Source organism: Rattus norvegicus, chromosome X (assembly GCF_021556685.1).
Source record: "Rattus norvegicus strain SHRSP/BbbUtx chromosome X, alternate assembly SHRSP_T2T, whole genome shotgun sequence".
Taxonomy (NCBI): Eukaryota; Metazoa; Chordata; class Mammalia; order Rodentia; family Muridae; genus Rattus; species Rattus norvegicus.
Window position 1 is genome coordinate 142,592,763 of NC_141554.1, and position 19,490 is coordinate 142,612,252.

The following is a 19,490-nucleotide window of genomic DNA, read 5'->3' on the forward strand; positions in this document are numbered from 1 at the left end:
AAGGTCCAGGTACTTTGTTGGGTTCCAGTACCTACCAATCCAGTGCTATTGTGTCCTTTGTGTCAAACTTCAAGGCCAGGCAGTCTCCAGAAGGATGAGATTCTCAGTCATTCACCACTACTGATAACTGCCCCATGCTACGTCTCGCCAGCAAAAACACGCGTGCGACACAAAGGACCCTTCTGCAGAAAAAGCTTTTAATGCATCTTGAGAGTGAGAGCATAAGCTTACAATACGGAGACCTCGAGTGAGGGAAAAACCATCCCTTATATAGGAAACTATCCTCGCCTAGGACGTGTCACTCTCTGGCTGGTCGCTGCCAAACATGCCAGATGACGTACCACAGCATACGTGTCCCCCAGAGTGAGGAATTTACCAGGCGCTTGCGTATTGCCCTTTTACTAGGTGCATCCTGCCGGATATCGGCGCCCTCATACAATGGAGAATGTGAGGGCGACCCTCCACAGATAACCCTCACTAGTGACATCATTCACAACCATACTCAGAGCAGCCAAAAGTTCTGATCAACCTTCTGATCACCATGATGCATAGACACAAGCCTATTTGGGACAACTGTCAACAACTCCTGGCTGCCCCCAAGCCCCCTCATTTTTAAGGTCCATAAAGAGTGTATGATCTTCCAGGCAGCAACTCCTTGGTTGGTCTTTAAAGTCACACACACACACACACACACACACACACACACACACACACACACACACTAATGAAATGATCTGGAGTGATTTGCTGATACCTTCAAATGTAGCCGCAACACACCAGAGGGTCTCCAGGCCTTTATAAGAATAAGAAAAGTCATCCTGGAGGAGTTCAGGATGAGGATTGTAGAGTCACAAATCTGGTAAAAAATCAAAAGTCACCCACGAATCCCTGAACAAACTCCATGGTCAGCTTGGTGACAGTTAAAGACAGGACACCCCTTTTTGTTGGGGTTCAGCCTCAACACAGGATTAGAGTTCTCAACTGGAAGCAGGGATATCTGGAAGGCATATAGTCAGCACGTACAGACAACCTTTCTTGTTCAAAAGTAACAGACAATCTTTCAGGTTTAAAGCCTCTCTCTCTCTCTCTCTCTCTCTCTCTCTCTCTCTCTCTCTCTCTCTCTGCTCAAATCTGCATGCACTGTTGCTCCCACATAGGGCTAAAGGATGTACTCTCTCATTCGTTCACTTTCTCACACTCAGACACTCATTGTTTGCGTACTTCTTCTCACACACATCCCCCTTACATACTGTCCTCACATTCTCTCCACAGCACACACCTCATCATTACATCAAGGAACATCTATTTTCACAGAATTCACCAGAGCAGAAGGAGAAGAAGTAGGAAAATCAGATAGAGTAGAATAGTTATATACACCAAGGAAAACCGAAAAGCAGACACACTCAAATGAAATCTACACAACCATTGACTAGGGCTAAGATTAGGAGAAACTGGAACAATTGTTTCTTACAAAGAGCTGCCATGAGTTACTGAGATGTCTCCGTCTTGGCCTATGGCAGGCATTCCCTTAGTTCTAATGGCTGGTCCCCTGGAGGGATGTGTCTCCTGCTTCTAAAGGTCCCAGATGCAATCCTTTTTTTTTCTTTTCCTCTTTTTTACCACTGGATACTGAGATGTCTCCATTCCGGCCTGCTGTGGGCAGTCCCATTCATGGTATGCTGTCCCCTCCACCTAATGACCCAGAGACCCATATGCATTAGTCAATAGTCAACACGGATTTTGCCCCACAATTGATAACAGATGTTTAACGAAAGCTCCAAAGGCTAAAGGGGTTCACAGAAGTGACTACTGAACAGCTCAGCAACATCAGCATCAAAGTCATTGCTCACTGGGAAGGGGCTTTAAATGAAGAAAAGGAAAATTACTTAGAGAAGAAAGCAAACAATGAGGATGGTCACAATGAGGACTGCAGAAAATTCAGACACCCTGCAACCCAAAAGAAAGGAAGATCACCAGAAGTTTTAACAGAGGTACCAATATTCTTACTCATGGAAGAAGGACACTAGTAGAATGAATACCTCAAGAAAAGGGTACCAGGGTCCAAAGATAAACACGCAAAAGGAAAAAAGGTCCCTGCAGTAGTAGCCACAGTGAAACAAAAGATCCAACAGGTCTCTGAGAGAAACACGTGAGGGATAGACTCAGACTGAACAGTAAGAGGCTCAATTCAGATCAGCCCTCAGGAGCCTGTGGTCAAAATAGGTGTTGAGGCCCACACAGTGGACCTCATCTTGAACACAGAAGCTGTCATAACCATGGTAACTTATCCCACAGGGAAGTTCATTAAAGACACTATGGCCTTTGTTGTATCCATCAATACCATTTAGAAATATTGATTTTGCAAGCCATGTACCTGCTTTACAGATGGCTACGGAGTCAGGCACCTAATTTTATATGTGTCAGTAGTCCCTGCCCCCTACTTGGAAGAGACTTATTGTGAAATCTGGGAAAACCTGTGATCATCTTGAATCCCAATGGCACCTGTGGATCTGTCTGGTGGATGAATGGTGTGTTCACTTTGAAATCATGGTTTGAAGTACCAATATACTTGCTCCCTCTTTTTTTTTTTTTTTTGGTTCTTTTTTTTCGGAGCTGGGGACCGAACCCAGGGCCTTGCGCTTCCTAGGTAAGCGCTCTACCACTGAGCTAAATCCCCAGCCCCTACTTGCTCCCTCTTTAAGAGATCATAGAGCAGTTTCCTTGTGTATGGAAACCTGAGGAGAAACCAGAATAACAAGGAACCACACAGCCCAAGGACTGGACCATACTGCAATATATAGATCTTCTACTGTCTGCTCCTATCATAGGGAAATAGAGGTAACTGCAGATTTAAAAGTGTCTTCTTTGGACAAGAATGTAGTTTCTATGCAAATCAAACCAGAGATAAAAATAAAACGGTTATATAACTGTTAGAAAATGTAGATTGCTAGTTAATTGTTAGAATAAACGAGGGCCAAAGAGAAAACCGAAAGACTTGCCTGGGTGAGACCTGAACCTCCTGAAGGCCTTGGTCTTCCTAGTGGGACCTGTATTAATCTCCTGACTTTACTGTTTGGTCCATGCCTTCTAAATCTTACATCACTAGAAACAGTAAAGAAGCTGTTTGATTTATGTGTGTGTATTGGCCTGCACATGTATTTAGGCACAAAATATCTGTGTCTGGAGTCCTGAGAGTTTAATAGGGTGCATTTAAGTACAGAAAAGGCTGATGGGGACAGTGGCTGATCAGTTAAAGCACCTTTCGCTGTGGCAGAGGACCCGGCTCAAAACACCTATATCATGGCTCACAATTTGTGCATTACTACAGTTTCAGAGAATCAGTGCTCTCTTCCAGCCTCTGTAGACCCCAGAGAGGCAAAAATGAGACAGAGGGGGTGCAGGACCTAGTATACTATAGTCATCATCCTCAGTACTAGGAAGGTGTAGACAGGACAGTACCATAGGTTGTAGGGGGTCTGGATGCTCACTTCTGATCGCAGAGGGCAGCACAGACTCCTGTGTTGTGTACATGTACGTGAAGAAGATGTCCACCCCTTTAAATTTATACATAAATAAAAGTGAAAATGCATTCAAGAGTTTCTTCAGTTGAAATAAAGTAGTGGTGTTCGTAGTGTTTCATATGTTACAGATTTGATTCAAGTTTTTCACGTCTGTAAAGGATTATAAACCGAGAAAATAGAAAACATTAGTCCTAAAGTCGGTAGCTCACTCCCACTGCCTGAAAATTCCCTCAAGACTCTGAACAGGTTTGCCCTTCAATGAGCCGGTGCCAGGTATTCCATGTACACCCTTCAGTGAGCTGGTGACTGGTGCTCATGTACGCATGCGCAGGATATATTCAGCCAATCAGCACGGTCGCTGTGTAAGACCAGCTTTTCTCCTACTCCAATCACAAGTGATCCTCAGAGACCTCAGGCCTGTGCTTCCTGGGAGTGTTTTTTTGTTTTTTTTTTTTTTGTTTGTTTGTTTTTTCAGTTGAGGAGCTGAGTGCGGGAGGGTGCAGCTGTGACGGTGTTCACCCCTCAGTTGGCCGGTAAGTGAGGACCAGCTCTGTTCAGGGGTGTTGGACAGTTGATCTAGGCGTGATGTGGGAGGGGGGGGCATCTCAAGGGTAGACGGCCACTATGTGAGGAAAATTCTCAGAATTGGCCATTCCTATGGCCGCTGAGGGTAAAATGGAGGTGGAGGACCATACAGTGGCAGAGGATTGAACAGGCCAGGGCCTTAGAGGATTTGGGAACCCTTGGAGAACACAATCTTGGGGTATGGGGAGGGGATCAGAGAGCCGGCGGCTGGACTTGGAGTTGGGGGATCAGGGATCCCTGAGTGAGGAGCCATTGTGTCCTTAGTGCTTGTCCTGTGTGGTGTCTGTTAGAATCCGTTAGAAACAACCTGGGGATTCCTCCCTTCTCCTTATCTTCTCTGGTGTATTCCTTTCGTATGGACTGTATGGACGTTGGAGACAGGGGAGTGGCAAAGCAAGAGTGAATAAAAAAAAATAAAGAGGAGACATTGCAGGAGATTAAAAAATAATCTGGGATGGATTCCAAACACCGATCCTCTGGTCTCAGTTGCCCACATATTGGGATTAATGATTTGCAGAACCACGTACTGCTTCTTCTGTCAGTTTTAGTTTTGTAGGATGGGATCTACCTTTGTTGCTCAGGCTGGCCTGGATTGGGCTGGCCTTGAACTTATGATCTTAAGACGTTTGAAATCCTCATTTCCCATACCCCAAGGTTCTGAAATATGAGGCCGTTCAGTGTGGGTGGTGGTGGGTGTTTGTTGTAGACAGAGCATTGGGTCTTTTTGACATGAATGTCCAATTACAGTGTTTGATATCTTTCTGGATAGCACTGTGATTTTCAGTTAATTCTGAGATACGGACCTACAGAATTGCTGATTTTTTTTTTTTGCTCATCTTTTTTTTTGGGGGGGGGGTTGGAGTTTAGGTGCGGTATGGGAGGACTCACATAGTATAGGCTGGCCTGATTTTGCATGTTTTAAATTGAGAAATGACAGATTATTTACTTTGGTTCAAAAGAAGTATTTTTTTTAAAGATTTACATTAAAGAAGTTTAAAATCAATGTTGGGAGGGAGAGGGACCATGTTAAGTGGGATACATGGAGAAGATGGTAAGGGGAATTGCATATATACATCACCATCACTGAATGTGTGTAAAAAAATCTGTGGTAAAGAGAAATTCTTAAAAAATAAATCTTAAGGGGCTGGAGAGGTGGCTCAGTGGTTAAGAGCACTGACTGCTCTTCCAGAGGTCCTGAGTTCAATTTCCAGCAGACATATGGTGGATCACATCCATTTGTAATGGGATCTGATGGCCTCTTGTGGTGGGTCTGAAGACAGCTACGGTGTACATATATATAAGAAGTAAATCTATTTTTAAGAAAATAACTGAAGAGGCAGAGGAGGCGACAAGCAATCCCTTTAAAAATAAATAATTCTTTTTTAAAATTTCTTTTCAATTTTATTTTTTTAGCAATCAAATACTAGTATATATTATGACTTCCGGTTTAGTGTTTTTATGGGATTCCTGAATGTGTGAATGGGTGTATCCCTGACTTCTCTTCAGTTCTTCTGTTTCTCTTGTTCAAGACTAATGTGATAGGTCTTTTTTTTTCTTCATTAACTTGAGTATTTCTTATTTACATTTTGATTGTTATTCCCTTTCCCGGTTTCCAGCCCAACATCCCCCTAAAGCCTCCCCTTCCCCTTCTATATTGGTGTTCCCCCTCCCCATCCTCCCCCCATTACTGCCCTCCCCTCAACAATCACATTCACTGGGGGTTCAGTCTTGGCAGGACCAAGGGCTTCCCTTCCACTGGTGCTCTTAACTAGGCTATTCATTGCTACCTATGAGGTTGGAGCCCAGGGTCAGTCCATGTACAGTCTTTGGGTAGTAGCATAGTCCCTGGAAGCTCTGGTTGGTTGGCATTATTGTTCATATGGGGTCTCAAGCCCCTTCAAGCTCTTCCAGTTCTTTCTCTGATTCCTTCAACGGGGGTCCCGTTCTCAGTTCAGTGGTTTGCTACTGGCATTCGCCTCTCTATTTGCTGTATTCTGGCTGTGTCTCTCAGGAGAGATCTAAATCCGGCTCCTGTCGGTCTTCACTTCTTTGCTTCATCCCTCTTGTCTAATGGGGTGGCTGTATATGTGTGGGCCACATGTGGGGCAGGCTCTGAATGGGTGTTCCTTCTGCCTCTGTTTTAATCTTTTGTCCCCGCCAGCGGAGACCTAGTTATTCAGTCCCGAACAGGCTTTCTACCTGTGGGCCAAATGAGGGTGAAGAGAAGAAGGAGACCAAACAAGATTCTATTGTCAAGGTCTCGTTTATTGGGATGAACATTACAGCTTTTAAGTCTTTCAGGTAGGGGGAGTGACCTTTGTGAAACATGAAGGAGGGGGAGATGAGGGTATAGGCAGTGATAGCTGGAGGCAAAGAGGTCAGGCGGTAGATGATGAGGTAGGTCAGGCAGTGGAGACACCGGGTGTAGACTGAGGAGATAACTGATGTTTGCTTAGGCTGAAGCATCCTGTGAATGTTATCTTCCTTTGCCATAAATTCATGGGAGAGGCTCTTAGAGGACTATATGTGGCCAAGAGTCACATGGCCACTTTGAGCTATAGTCACAAAACGGCCAGGCCCAAATCCAATATGGCTCACTACAATCTTTGTCTCCCTATTCCCTGCCAAGAGTATTCTTGTTCCCCTTTTAAAGAAGGAGTGAAGCATTCGCAGTTTGATCATCTGTCTTGAGTTTCATGTGTTCTGTGCATCTAGGGTAATTCAAGCATTTGGGCTAATAGCCACTTATCAATGAGTGCATACCATGTGTGCTTTTCTGTGATTGCGTTACCTCACTCAGGACGATATTTTCCAGTTCCAACCATTTGCCTAGGAATTTCATAAAGTCATTGTTTTGATAGCTGAGTAATATTCCATTGTGTAGATGTACCATATTTTCTGTATCCATTCCTCTGTTGAAGGGCATCTGGGTCCTTTCCAGCTTCTGGCTATTAAAAATAAGGCTGCTATAAACATAGTGGAGCAGGTGTCTTTGTTATATGTTGGGGCATCTTTTGGGTATATGCCCAAGAGAGGTATAGTTGTGTCCTCAGGTAGTTCAATTTCCAATTTTCTGGGGAACCTCCAGACTGATTTCCAGAATGGTTGTACCAGTTTGCACTCCCACCAACAATGGAAGAGTGTTCCTCTTTTTCCACATCCTCGCCAGCATTTGCTGTCACCTGAGTTTTTTATCTTAGCCATTCTCACTTGTGTGAGGTGAAATCTCAGGGTTGTTTTGGTTTGCATTTCACTTATGACTAAAGATTTTGAAAATTTCTTTAGGTGTTTCTCAGCCATTCGGCATTCCTCAGCTGTGAATTCTTTGTTTAGCTCTGAACCCCATTTTTAATAGGGTTATTTGTCTCCCTGTGGTCCAACTTCTTGAGTTCTTTGTATATTTTGGATATAATCCCTCTATCTGTTGTAGGATTGGTAAAGATCTTTTCCCAATCTGTTGGTTGCCATTTTGTCCTAACATCAGTGTCCTTTTCCTTACAGAAGCTTTGCAGTTTTATGAGATCCCATTTGTCGATTGTTGGTCTTAGAGCATAAGCCATTGGTGTTTTGTTCAGGAAATTTTCTCCAATGCCCATGTGTTTGAGATGCTTCCTTAATTTTTCTTCTATTAGTTTGAGTGTATCTGGTTTGATGTGGAGGTCCTTGATCCACTTGGACTTAAGCTTTGTACAGGGTGATAAGCATGGATCGATCTGTATTCTTCTACATGTTGACCTCCAGTTGAACCAGCACCATTTGCTGAAAATGCTATCTTTTTTCCATTGGATGGTTTTGGCTCCTTTGTAAAAAATCAAGTGCCCATAGGTGTGTGGGTTCATTTCTGGGTCTTCAATTCTGTTCCATTGATCTATCTGTCTATCTCTGTACCAATACCATGCAGTTTTTTATCACTATTGCTCTGTAATACTGCTTGAGTTTAGCGATAGTGATTCCCCTTGAAGTCCTTTTATTGTTGAGGATAGTTTTAGCTATCCCAGGTTTTTTGTTATTCCAGATGAATTTGCAAATTGTTCTGTCTACCTCTTTGAAGAATTGGATTGGTATTTTGATGGGGATTGCATTGAATCTGTAGATTGCTTTTGGTAAAATGGCCATTTTTATTATATTAATCCTGCCAATCCATGAGCATGGGAGACCTTTCCATCTTCTGAGGTCTTTTTCAATTTCTTTCTTCAGAGGCTTGAAGTTCTTATTGTACAGATCTTTTACTTGCTTGATTAAAGTCACACCAAGATACTTTATATTATTTGGGACTATTATGAAGGGTGTCGTTTCCCTCATTTCTTTCTCAGCTTATTTCTCTTTTGTGTAGAGGAAGCCTACTGATTTATTTGAGTTAATTTTATACCAGCCACTTTGCTGAAGTTGTTTATCAGCTTTAGTAGTTCTCTGGTGGAACTTTTGGGATCACTTGAATATACTATCATATCATCTGCAAATAGTGATATTTTGACTTCTTCTTTTCCAATCTGTATCCCCTTGATCTCCTTTTTTTTTGTCTGATTGCTCTGGCTAGAACTTCAAGAACTATATTGAATAAGTAGGGAGAGAGTGGGCAGCCTTGTCTAGTCCCTGATTTTAGTGGGATTGCTTCAAGTTTCTCTCCATTTAGTTTAAGGTTAGCAACTGGTTTGCTGTATATGGCTTTTACTATGTTTAGGTATGGGCCTTGAATTCCTATTCTTTCCAGGACTTTTATCATGAAGGGGTGTTGAATTTTGTCAAGTGCTTTCTCAGCAACTAATGAAATGATCAAGTGGTTTTGTTCTTTCAGTTTGTTTATATAATGGATCACGTTGATGGTTTTCTGTATATTAAACCATCCCTGCATGCCTGGGATGAAGCCTACTTGATCATGGTGGATGATTGTTTTAATGTGCTCTTGGATTCGGTCTGCCAGAATTTTATTGAGTATTTTTGCGTCGATATTCATAAGGGAAATTGGTCTGAAGTTCTCTTTCTTTGTTGTGTCTTTGTGTGGTTTAGGTATAAGAGTAATTGTGGCTTCATAGAAGGTATTCGGTAGTGATCCATCTGTTTCAATTTTGTGGAATAGTTTGGATAATATTGGTATGAGGTCTTCTATGAAGGTTTGATAGAATTCTGCACTAAACCCGTCTGGACCTGGGCTCTTTTTGGTTGGGAGACCTCTAATGACTGATTCTATTTCCTTAGGAGTTATGGGGTTGTTTAACTGGTTTATCTGTTTCTCATTTAACTTCGGTACCTGGTATCTGTCTAGGAAATTGTTCATTTCCTGCAGATTTTCAAGTTTTGTTGAATATAGGCTTTTGCAGTAGGATCTGATGATTTTTTGAATTTCCTCTGATTCTGTAGTTATGTCTCCCTTTTCATTTCTGATTTTGTTAATTTGGACACACTCTCTGTGTCCTCTCATTATTCTGCTCTAGAAACTGACCTGGGCTATTCTTCCAGGGAAATGCAAATCTATAGGAATTTTATTAACTATTACTAATATAACATAATTTCAACTATGTTTCCATTTCTCCTTGTTAATACAGAAAAGAGAGCAGCATGTGACAAGGATGAGAATAAGTCAACTCCTATAGAAGCAGACGAAGATATGGGGTAATATTTTCCTATAATTTTTGGGAGTTCAATATAGTACATCAAATGTAGTGTCTGATCCTTGTACTGGAGAGGTAGATGCAGGAAGATCAGGAATTCAAAGTCATCCTCAGCTATGTATCCAGTTCAAGCCCAGCGTGTTTTCCTTGAGACCTTGGGATCACAGACACAATGAGACTGGGACAATATGATCACTTGCATGAGATCGTCACATGTACACACCCAAAGGACAGGGGAGAACCATAAAAATGAGAGGGGGACCAGCTGGGCAGAAGAAAAGGTCTCAGTGAGATTTGAGTTTATGAAGAAAGCAGTGTGGGGTATACATGTGTGAATTGTTAAATGTAAATAATACAAGTTCACCTTGCTTGTCCAACATGTGATTTATATAACTGTGACCTTTATTGCAAACTAAACATTATACCTTTATTATAAACAATTACAAGGACTTTCTTTTTAAAGTTCTGTGTGTGCTGGTCAAATGCACTACCGGTTATCTGTATTTCCAGCTTTAATTTTTTGTTGTCCTTCTTCACAGGGATGAAATACACAGCATGTTGCATAGATTTGGAGGTATGATTTTTGGAGATATTTATATCTTTAGAAACGTGTTTAAAACCATATATCAATTTTTGTAAAAGTAATGTCAATCTTTATTCTATGTTAACTTACAATTAGTCCCTTCTTAGGACAGAATTTTACAGAAATTTTGTGATTCTAAAACAATTTTTCACAGGTGAACGTTTCCATCCTTTAAATAAAAGTGAAAAGATTGTTTTTGGACCCTGGAGACAACTACAACTTTAGAAACAAAACAAATGGGACAGTGTTGCATTTCGTTCTATTCACAAACTAAGGGATAGTACACAGATGTGTCTCTGTGCCTTTCTGTGCCTCAGCTTTCATTCCCAACATTTATTATGTGAGGCTCTTGAGGAATCTTTTTCTGCTTGGTTCCCAGCATTCCCATGGTGACTCACAACCATCTATAATTCTAGATCATCCATGACCTTCTATTTCTTGAGCTCTGACCTTCTCTTCTTATCTCTGTGGACAGAAGTTTAAATACTATGTTTATCAATTGAGTGAACTCATTCTAATCGTTTCTTTTGTTTTGTCTTTGTTATTTTGTATATTGCTTGCTTGGCTTTGAGGCGGGGTCTTACTGTCAATTGTGAGTTCAAACTGCTCTGGAAGTTGTTATGATGCCAAGTCTAGGCCTAGTCTACAGATCTCCTCTGTCAGCATCCTGGTTGCTAGAATTACAGGCAGGAGCCACCACAACCAGTTTGGAATTCTTTTGTAGGAATTATTGATATCATGAACTTTTCCCAGAGACATTTTTTTCTATTTGTGATGACAAAGAATTTGTTTTCTACACTCTTTCATGAATTTGTGGTTATGGATTCTGAAAGTATAAAATTGTATTTAATAGTCCAGATTTGTTCTAGTTACTGAATGGTCCCTATTTATGGTAGAATGCATGTTTAATAAAAATTATTTAATATATTGTATTTTCATGCACTGCTCTATTATACCATGTTCCCTATGAAAAATTCAATGAAATTACTTTCAACTCTTTCTTAATTATATCCATGCTGCTTACATGGTCTACTTTTTCGTGTGTGTGTGTGTGTGTGTGTGTGTGTGTGTGTGTGTGTGTGTGTGTGTTTTGCAGGTGTGCACATGTATGGGCAATTATGTTGGAGCACATGTCAGTCAGAGTTTGAAATTAGAATGTATTTGTCAGTTGTATGTGGGGGGTGGCATGTATGGTTTGCATGTATATGTGGTACATGTGCTTACCTGGTACCCTCAAAGGCCTGAAGATGGCATTATATCACCTTTTGCTGTGGTTATGAGGCACCATGTGGTTGCTGGAAACTGAACCCAGGTTCCCTGCACAAGCTGCCAATGTTCTTAAAAACTGAGCGAACTCTCTAGAGCCTACAAATTATTATTTTTGAGACAGTATTTTTCTGTATCTTGAGCTATCATTTCAGTGAGACGGAATGGCCAAGAGTCCCAGGGATCTGCCTATCTCTACCCGTAAGTGCTGTGTTTCAGGACACGAAGCATCACACCTGGCTTTTATGTGTGTGGTACAAATTCAAACCCAGGTTCTCCTGCTTTGCACAACAAGCAATTTAACAACTAAGGCATCTCCCAGACCAAAGCCCCTATTTTCATATATATATATATATATATATATATATATATATATATATACATATATATTTGATGATTGAGCCTACTTTATACACTTATCTTACTGTTAGATTTAAAGATGACTGGGATTGTTTTTAAAAGAATTTCCATGTATTTTATAGCTCAAGTTCTAAGACTGGTCTTTGAAGATCATTTCTCTAGTTAAAGCTTGACTGCCAACCACAGTACAGAAGTGTACTATATCATTTCACCTGGACAATATTTTTTGAATAGCAGTATTTCCCTTTTAGCAAAGTGTTTGGGAATAACTTAACGTATAACCTCAACCCTCTTGTTTTATTTCCTGGGTTGTTTAGTATAATGTCTCGATTTTAGAAATATCTTCAACTAGGAAAATCAGATCTGAGATGAAGATGGATATTTCTTCTGCAAAATACATAGGTCAAAAATATTTCAGATTTCCGAGATTTGTGTATTTTATTTGCATTGACCTCACTGGTTGGGCATCCGTAGTCTGCAAATGCAAAGTTCTAAGTACTCTAAAATATGAAACTTTGTGTGTTGTTTGGGTTTTCAAGACAGGGTTTCTCTGTTCAGCCCTGGCTGCGCTGGAACTCACTCTGTAGACTAGGATGGACTGAAACTCCCAGAGATCCACTAACTTCTGCTTTCCAAGTGCTGGGATAAAATAAAGGTGTGCACCACCACCACCTATCAAACATATGATACTTTTTGTGTAGCATGTTGATGCTATATCTCAATTTAGTATTTGAGTATCATCAATATTTTTAATAAACCATATTGGTCTATGCTTGAAAGTTTAGGAATAATAGAATACTTTTAATATTACCCTTTATTTTCAATACAGAGAATGTGAACAATTCTCTTCTTGAGAAAAGAAGAAGAGTCCAAATGTACTCTCAAATGATTTCCAAGGAGAGTAGCTATAAAATGAAACAAGTTTGGAAAACCAAACAAAAGCAATTTTAAATTTGGTGGTAATTTTAGGGCCATGTTTATATCATTTCTCAGTGTATATTGGTGCAAATGACTTTGGAAATATTATTACCTGTGTATTGGAATCTCCAGTGAAAATGTTTCCCTTGATTCTGTAAGCAAGTAGTGTTATAAATCCAGGCTGTCATAGAACTGACATGTGTTTCTTGGAAGTCAGTGAAGATTATATTTTCTTCCTTATTATTTTTAAAGTAATTCATGTTTACTCTGGAAATATATTAATTGAGGAAGTGGTAGGTGCCATGTACACTATTAAATGTCTTTTAGTTAACTGTATGGACAATGTAGAGGAGAGTTAATTGCATATCTTAAGTCATTTGTAAAATTGAGCTAACTCAACTAGACTTTGTATTAAAAGTTAGCTGTGCCAGAGGGCTTAGTGAAATATTCTGACTCAGAAAAAACAACTTACTTCCTTATTAGACCCAGCAGAAAAAATAAAAAATTGGTGGAAATGAAATTGACTTTCATAAAAAAAATGTGTGTGTGTGTACGTGTGTGTGTGCACGTGTGTGCACGTGTGTGTGCGTGGGGGGCCTGTGTGCGTGCGTGTGTGTGTGTGCGCGCGCGCACGCGTGTGTGTGTTTGAGTGTATGTGTGTGTGTGCGTTTGTGCATGTGTCCATATGTGTGCGAGTGTGTGTGTGTGCGTGTGTATGTGTGTGTGTAGGTTTATGTGTGTGTATGTGTGTTTGCATGTGTGCATGTGTTTGTGTGTGTATGTGTGTGTGTGTGCCTGTGTGTGTGGGCATGTATCTGAGATTTAGCTCAGTAGTAGAGTGGTTGCCTATCAAGTACAAAGTGAAAGATTGGGTCCTCAGCCTTGGAAAAAGTATAATAATACCTTTAAAAATCCCAATTTTGGGGTTGCAGATTTAGCTCAGTGGTAGAGCACTTGCCTAGCAAGCGCAAGGCCCAGGGTTCGGTCCCCAGCTCCAAAAAAATAGAAAAAAAATCCCAATTTTATTTCTTGGGGTCCCATCAGAATATTTGAAGTGTTATGACTAACTTCTTTTTCAGAGTATAAATATGGCAGTTCAATTTTGTTTTGATATTTCATAGTGATATAAGATATAAGCATGTATTCTTATCTTTTTTACAGGCTAAAGCTTAACAATATGTATTACCAGCAATTTATGGATCTGTTTAAACAATGGGATTTGGATAAGCAGAGATTTGAAAAACAGCAAGAAAACCTAGTTGTTGGTATCACACTTAGCTTTCTAAATAATCTCTTATAACAAAAACTCCAGTAGAATCAGGATGCTCACGTTATAATAGGTCTGTGGAAGTAAACCAAGCTATACTTCAGTTGTTGACTTTGTTCTTACCCCTCAGAACCACACCCGTTTTGTTCTGGAGGCCCGAAATGAGAGCCCAGGGTTTCATCCAAGCTAGGAAATATCTCTTAACCCTACGCTATAGCCTCAGACAGTTCTTGCTTTTGAGACAGGGTTCATTAACTTTGCCAGGCTGACCTATACCTCAGGCATTGCCTTGTCCCTGTGATCCTCATGCCTCACCGTGCCAGAAGCTGTTATGGCAGCCTGGTGTCAACTAGCCTGGCTGGAGAGTCAAATCAAAAATAGAGAGTAGAGGATATAAAAGCTGAATTGTTGGGACATCGATGGGCATGTGACAAGAACTTGGTAAAGAGCAGGTATGCTGGACCCTGAGAAATGAGAGCAGAGTCAGATAAAGGGTGGTAAGGAGAGACTCTATGTTTCCTTTGTATTGTTTCTGTATACTTAGTGAAATACGACCATCAGCAGGTGAAAATGTTACCTAGGTACACTAGCTGGATTTCAGTTTTCCAGCCAAGGTACTTAGCCACGTCCAAGTGAGTATAAAAACCAATTTTATGTAGACATTGAGGTATCAAAGAATAAGCTATTACTTGAATATAGATCTTTTCCACTTGTTTTTACTGGGATGTGCATGCTGTTAATGTCTGATGTTTGGGGGGCCGAGGAAGAATAGGGACAAGTTCCAGCCAGCATGTGCAACATAGGCTGACTCTGTCTTAAATGTTTACTAATTCCTATTTAGTGACTAGTGGATCATTATACTGCATATTAACGATTTTTAAATTATTTAAACTTAAATATCTGTCAAAGTAAAATGTTAAAAGTATTCCTTTTAAAATGCTTCCTTTTGACTTTGCTATAGAATTATTATTTTTCTTTAAGGATCGAGCCTAGCTTAGAGAATTACTGTTTCCCTGTATATAATTTATGAATCCTTAAAGAACAGCTAAAATCCTTTACCAAACTCTTGTTACTTGAGCTTTCTTTTATATCTGCAGAGTATCTTCAAACAACAACAAATGGTACTAATACAGCAGAAAATTAAACAGAACCAGAGAATGACACTAATCATGCAGATGGTTATACAGTACACACAGGTACTTACCCACGAGGGAGCATAACACCTCAGAAAAGAAGCCTGCAATGTTTTTTGCAAGCTGGTGAAACTGTATTAATCTAAAATCTTAACTGCTTGTCTGTTTGAATTGTTTGAGGAAAATATTGCATGTAGCTTTAGGGTTCTGTTTTACGATGATTATTCAAGGTAGGAAACTAGGAAATTACCTAGAAATGTACTTTTCCTGCATCTTATTGATAGCTGATCAACACTTAAGTCAAGCCACGAAAGACTGGACAGTTGAGGATGTTTTTAGAGGGAGAGTCAAGCATAAATGTGGGTCTACATATTAAATAGTTTAATAAGGAATTTAAAGGGTTTTCAATTTAAAATACCTTTTCTGAAAACAAAAGTTATTTGTCAGTGTTTGCAGGCAGAGGCCTTGTCAGGCTGCTCTAATGTTCCCTGGGATCAGGATTTTAATTGGTATCAGAGTTTGATAAAACACCAGTCAACCTTTCTTCTAAACATTCTTATGAAATGTTCCATTTCCCATTAAGAACATTGGTGTGATGTTTAATTCTTCCTTGTCTTTTAGGTTCTCAAATCAATCTACAGCACATTTGTTTCTTCATGCAGTGGCTCAGTATAGCACTAAATTTATCTCACTAAGGCTCTTAACCTGAGTCCATTTTTCTCCTGTTAACCATCATCATCTTTGAACTGTGAACACGTGTTAACTGATCTCGTGCTGTCAGTCCAACCTTCCTATGTCTGCCATGCTGTCTTTCTCTAACATCTCTGTTTCCAGCAAATTCATCAGTAATTTCTCATTTTGTATCCTTAGACTTTAGAGATTCCCTGTGACTGAGTCTTTCTTAAAGTTTCATTTACTACATGTACCCATTATCTCCACTCATCTATTGATTTCTTATTGATATGCAAACTACACCCAAGTCATTTACCAATGTGTGCTTTGTATTACAGAGAGAAGCATTTCTGTCTACATTTTAGTTTATTAACATTGTTGTTTGTGATTTTCCGTACTGGAGAGGAAAGAAGCATATGTCTTCGATGATGGTGATGGTGATGATGTCATTGTTGTTGTTGTTGATGATGATGATGGTGATGGTGATGTTGTTGGTAGTGGGAGTGATGATGATGATGGTGATGATATTATTGATGTTGGTGGTCATGGTGATGATGACGTTTTTTGTTGTTGATGATGTTTTTGTTGTTGTTGTTGATGATGATGTTGTTGTTGTTGATGATGATGGTGTTGATGGTGATGATGTTATTGTTGATGGTGATGGTGGTGATAATGATGTTGTTGATGTTGATAATGATGATAGTGATGATGATTTTGCTGTTGTTGATTATGTTGATGGAGTTAATGTTGTTGTTGATGATGATGGTGATGATGATGTTGTTCTTGTTGATGATGATGATGGTTATGATGATCATGTTGTTTGTGATGATCATGGTGGTGATGATGATGATGTTGTTGATGGTGATGATGATGGTGGTGATGGTGATGTTGTCGTTTATGGTGATGATGATAGTGATGATGATGAGAAAGAAGATGTTTCTTCACAGCACTAAGTGTAGTACTATTTGGGATAGTAGGAAGTGGGTCTGTTTTTTATTAATGCATGTTAATGGTCTAAAATTTATTTCTTCTAACCATATGGGGTGGTACAGGTATATAATGCTAGTATTATAGAACCTTAAATAAGCTACTATAGTATAACCCTGCCTTTTAAAAATACTGCATATGTGTGAGTTTTTTAAATGTAAAATCTCAGGAATTGCTAAAATGTGAGATTTTTTTGAGACAGGCCTCACTGTATAAACTTAGAAGGCCTTGAGCTCACAATCCATCCTTGAACTCAAGAGATTCGTGTGCCTTGGCCTTCCAAGTGCTATGAATTAAATTATGCACCACTACATATAGTTTAGCAATGTAATTTTAATTTATGTAAGTTAAACAGATCTTACAGTACAGATTATTTTTCCTTTATTAAATTCATGTTACATAACCATTCTGCCAAGATGATTAAAACTTTCTAGAAATTTTTTAAGTTATCTTGCTGATGGGGTATGGTAGTTTTTATTCACATATTTAATTTGGCTCTTCTTTGAGCCAGAGTTTCACTGGATTCCTCAGGCTTATCTCTAGATCTGTATCCTGACCTTCCAGAGTACCAAGAAATCATGGGAAACTCTGCACATTCTTGTTCCATTTAGATTTCAACATTTCATTGATCCTTTGTTTTGGGTAAATATGCTAATTTTGTCCCTTTAACCACATTGTACAGGTGTCTGCTGTATTTCAATTTATTATTTTTAATCCTTGTATTATTTATAATGTTTTTGAAAATTGGAATACATAATGAGAATTATTTGAATACTAATATATTCTCACTTATGAAAATGAATTTTGCAATTTAGAAACTAGGAGGAATTATAACTGATCCAATCTTTCGTGTTTTAGATTTTGAAGAACGTGCAGGATAAAAGTGCTTCATGCCTTGAATTGAAAAGGGAAATTGCTGAGTATCAAAAGAAAAAATGATAAAACTGTAAGTTATATTTTGAACTAAAACAACATAATTGAGCAGAAACATTAAAGTGTTTTATTTCGTAAAATATGCACAACAGTAACAATTCACCATGTTTCTTTTCTCCTATGAGACAGCAGCAGCTCGAGATTGCAAACATTCGAAAGTCTCTTCTATCCATACTATTCTGAGGAGTCCTTGAAGAACAAACACTTCAACTTGTTTGCTGCAATAGAATTCTAATGTTCTCTAAAAACAGTTCCTTACATCAAATTTAAGTTTAAATGAAATCTAAGCAGGCCTATGACAAGCAGCTCTTTTGCTGTATCAAGATTTTAACTCCTGGGTTTTTAATTAGTGACATTTCTCTCTCCAACAGTGTGAATTCTCATGTATGATTGAACATTAGTTTGTTTGTTCATTTATTTAAGCATCAGAAAACCCCTAATCAATGATGAAAGAGACAAAGAACAATTATAGAAGGTTATGTTGGCATTTGCCTTGCTTTGCTTGGCTTTATTTTTGAGACATGAGCTCGCCATGTGACCCAGGCTGGTCTCCCATTTCTGGGCGTAACCTCAGCCTGCAAAGTACCCATGGTTTTTAATTTTTAATTTGACAAAATTGATATTGCCTGGATCTCACAATTGAGCACATTTGCTACCTTGTTTTTATGAAAAAGCAACAGCAAAAAGATTGCAAATTCTCAAGAGCATTTACAAATCTGTATTAATGAACTGAACTGTTCAAATGAAATCTAAAATGTCATGTGACTTGCAGCCATTCCTCTGTAGCAATGCTTATTGTAATGTGAACTGTTTCTCTATGGTTGTAAATATTATATCACAAATAAAGATTATTTAAATTTCAGTTTCGGCTTCAGAATATTTTTACCATTCTTAAAAGATACAAAATATTGTTATGGATGTTAAATTGAGCATTCTTTATGTTTTGTGGATTTCTGTCTTTTCTTGTTTTGGAGACAGAGTCAAATGGTGTTTCCCATATCAGATCGACCTCCAGGCCTCAACTGAGCTTCACATTTCAGCCCTCCAAATAACTAGTTCTACAGCTGTGTGCACAACACAACACAACACGACGAGTTGTTCTTGAAGGAAAGTCTTCATGAACCCCATTTTGCAAGTATACCCTCCTTTGTGTTCTTAGAAAACTACTAAGCCAATTCTATGTGGGAAATAGTCTATGATGTATAAAATGTACCCAAATCGTGTTTAACAATAACTGAAGTTGTCATGTGTGCCTTCATGGCACCATAGTCCTTGACATCATGATTATGAACCTGACCGAGCTTCTGCAAGGCCCAGTGGATGCTTTTCTTTGTTACAGATGCCATGGTCATGGTTTCTCTTCAGAACAGTAGCACAGTCACTAAGACAGTAGAGGATGTCTATATTGTGAGGAAATGGACACTTCAGGAACTAAAGTTTAACTCTCTCAAACCCAAGTATGAAAAATCTGTGTTTATCTATCCCAATTATACATTTCAATACTGAGGAAGTAACCATGGGATGAGTTCAGGAAACCCCTGGACATACTATGAGTCATATTACATTGAAATTCCATTAATTACTTCTTTCATTAAGCACATACTTTAACTAGAGGCCACAGTATTTCTTGCCGTCTCCCTGGAATCATTCTCAATT

General features: G+C 39.2%; 1 pseudogene; it reads left to right on the forward strand.

The window, feature by feature from the left end:
• Positions 1-332: 332 nt before the first annotated feature.
• Positions 333-18,696, forward strand: LOC120099315 (uncharacterized; annotated as a pseudogene).
• The last annotated feature ends 794 nt before the right edge of the window (positions 18,697-19,490 follow it).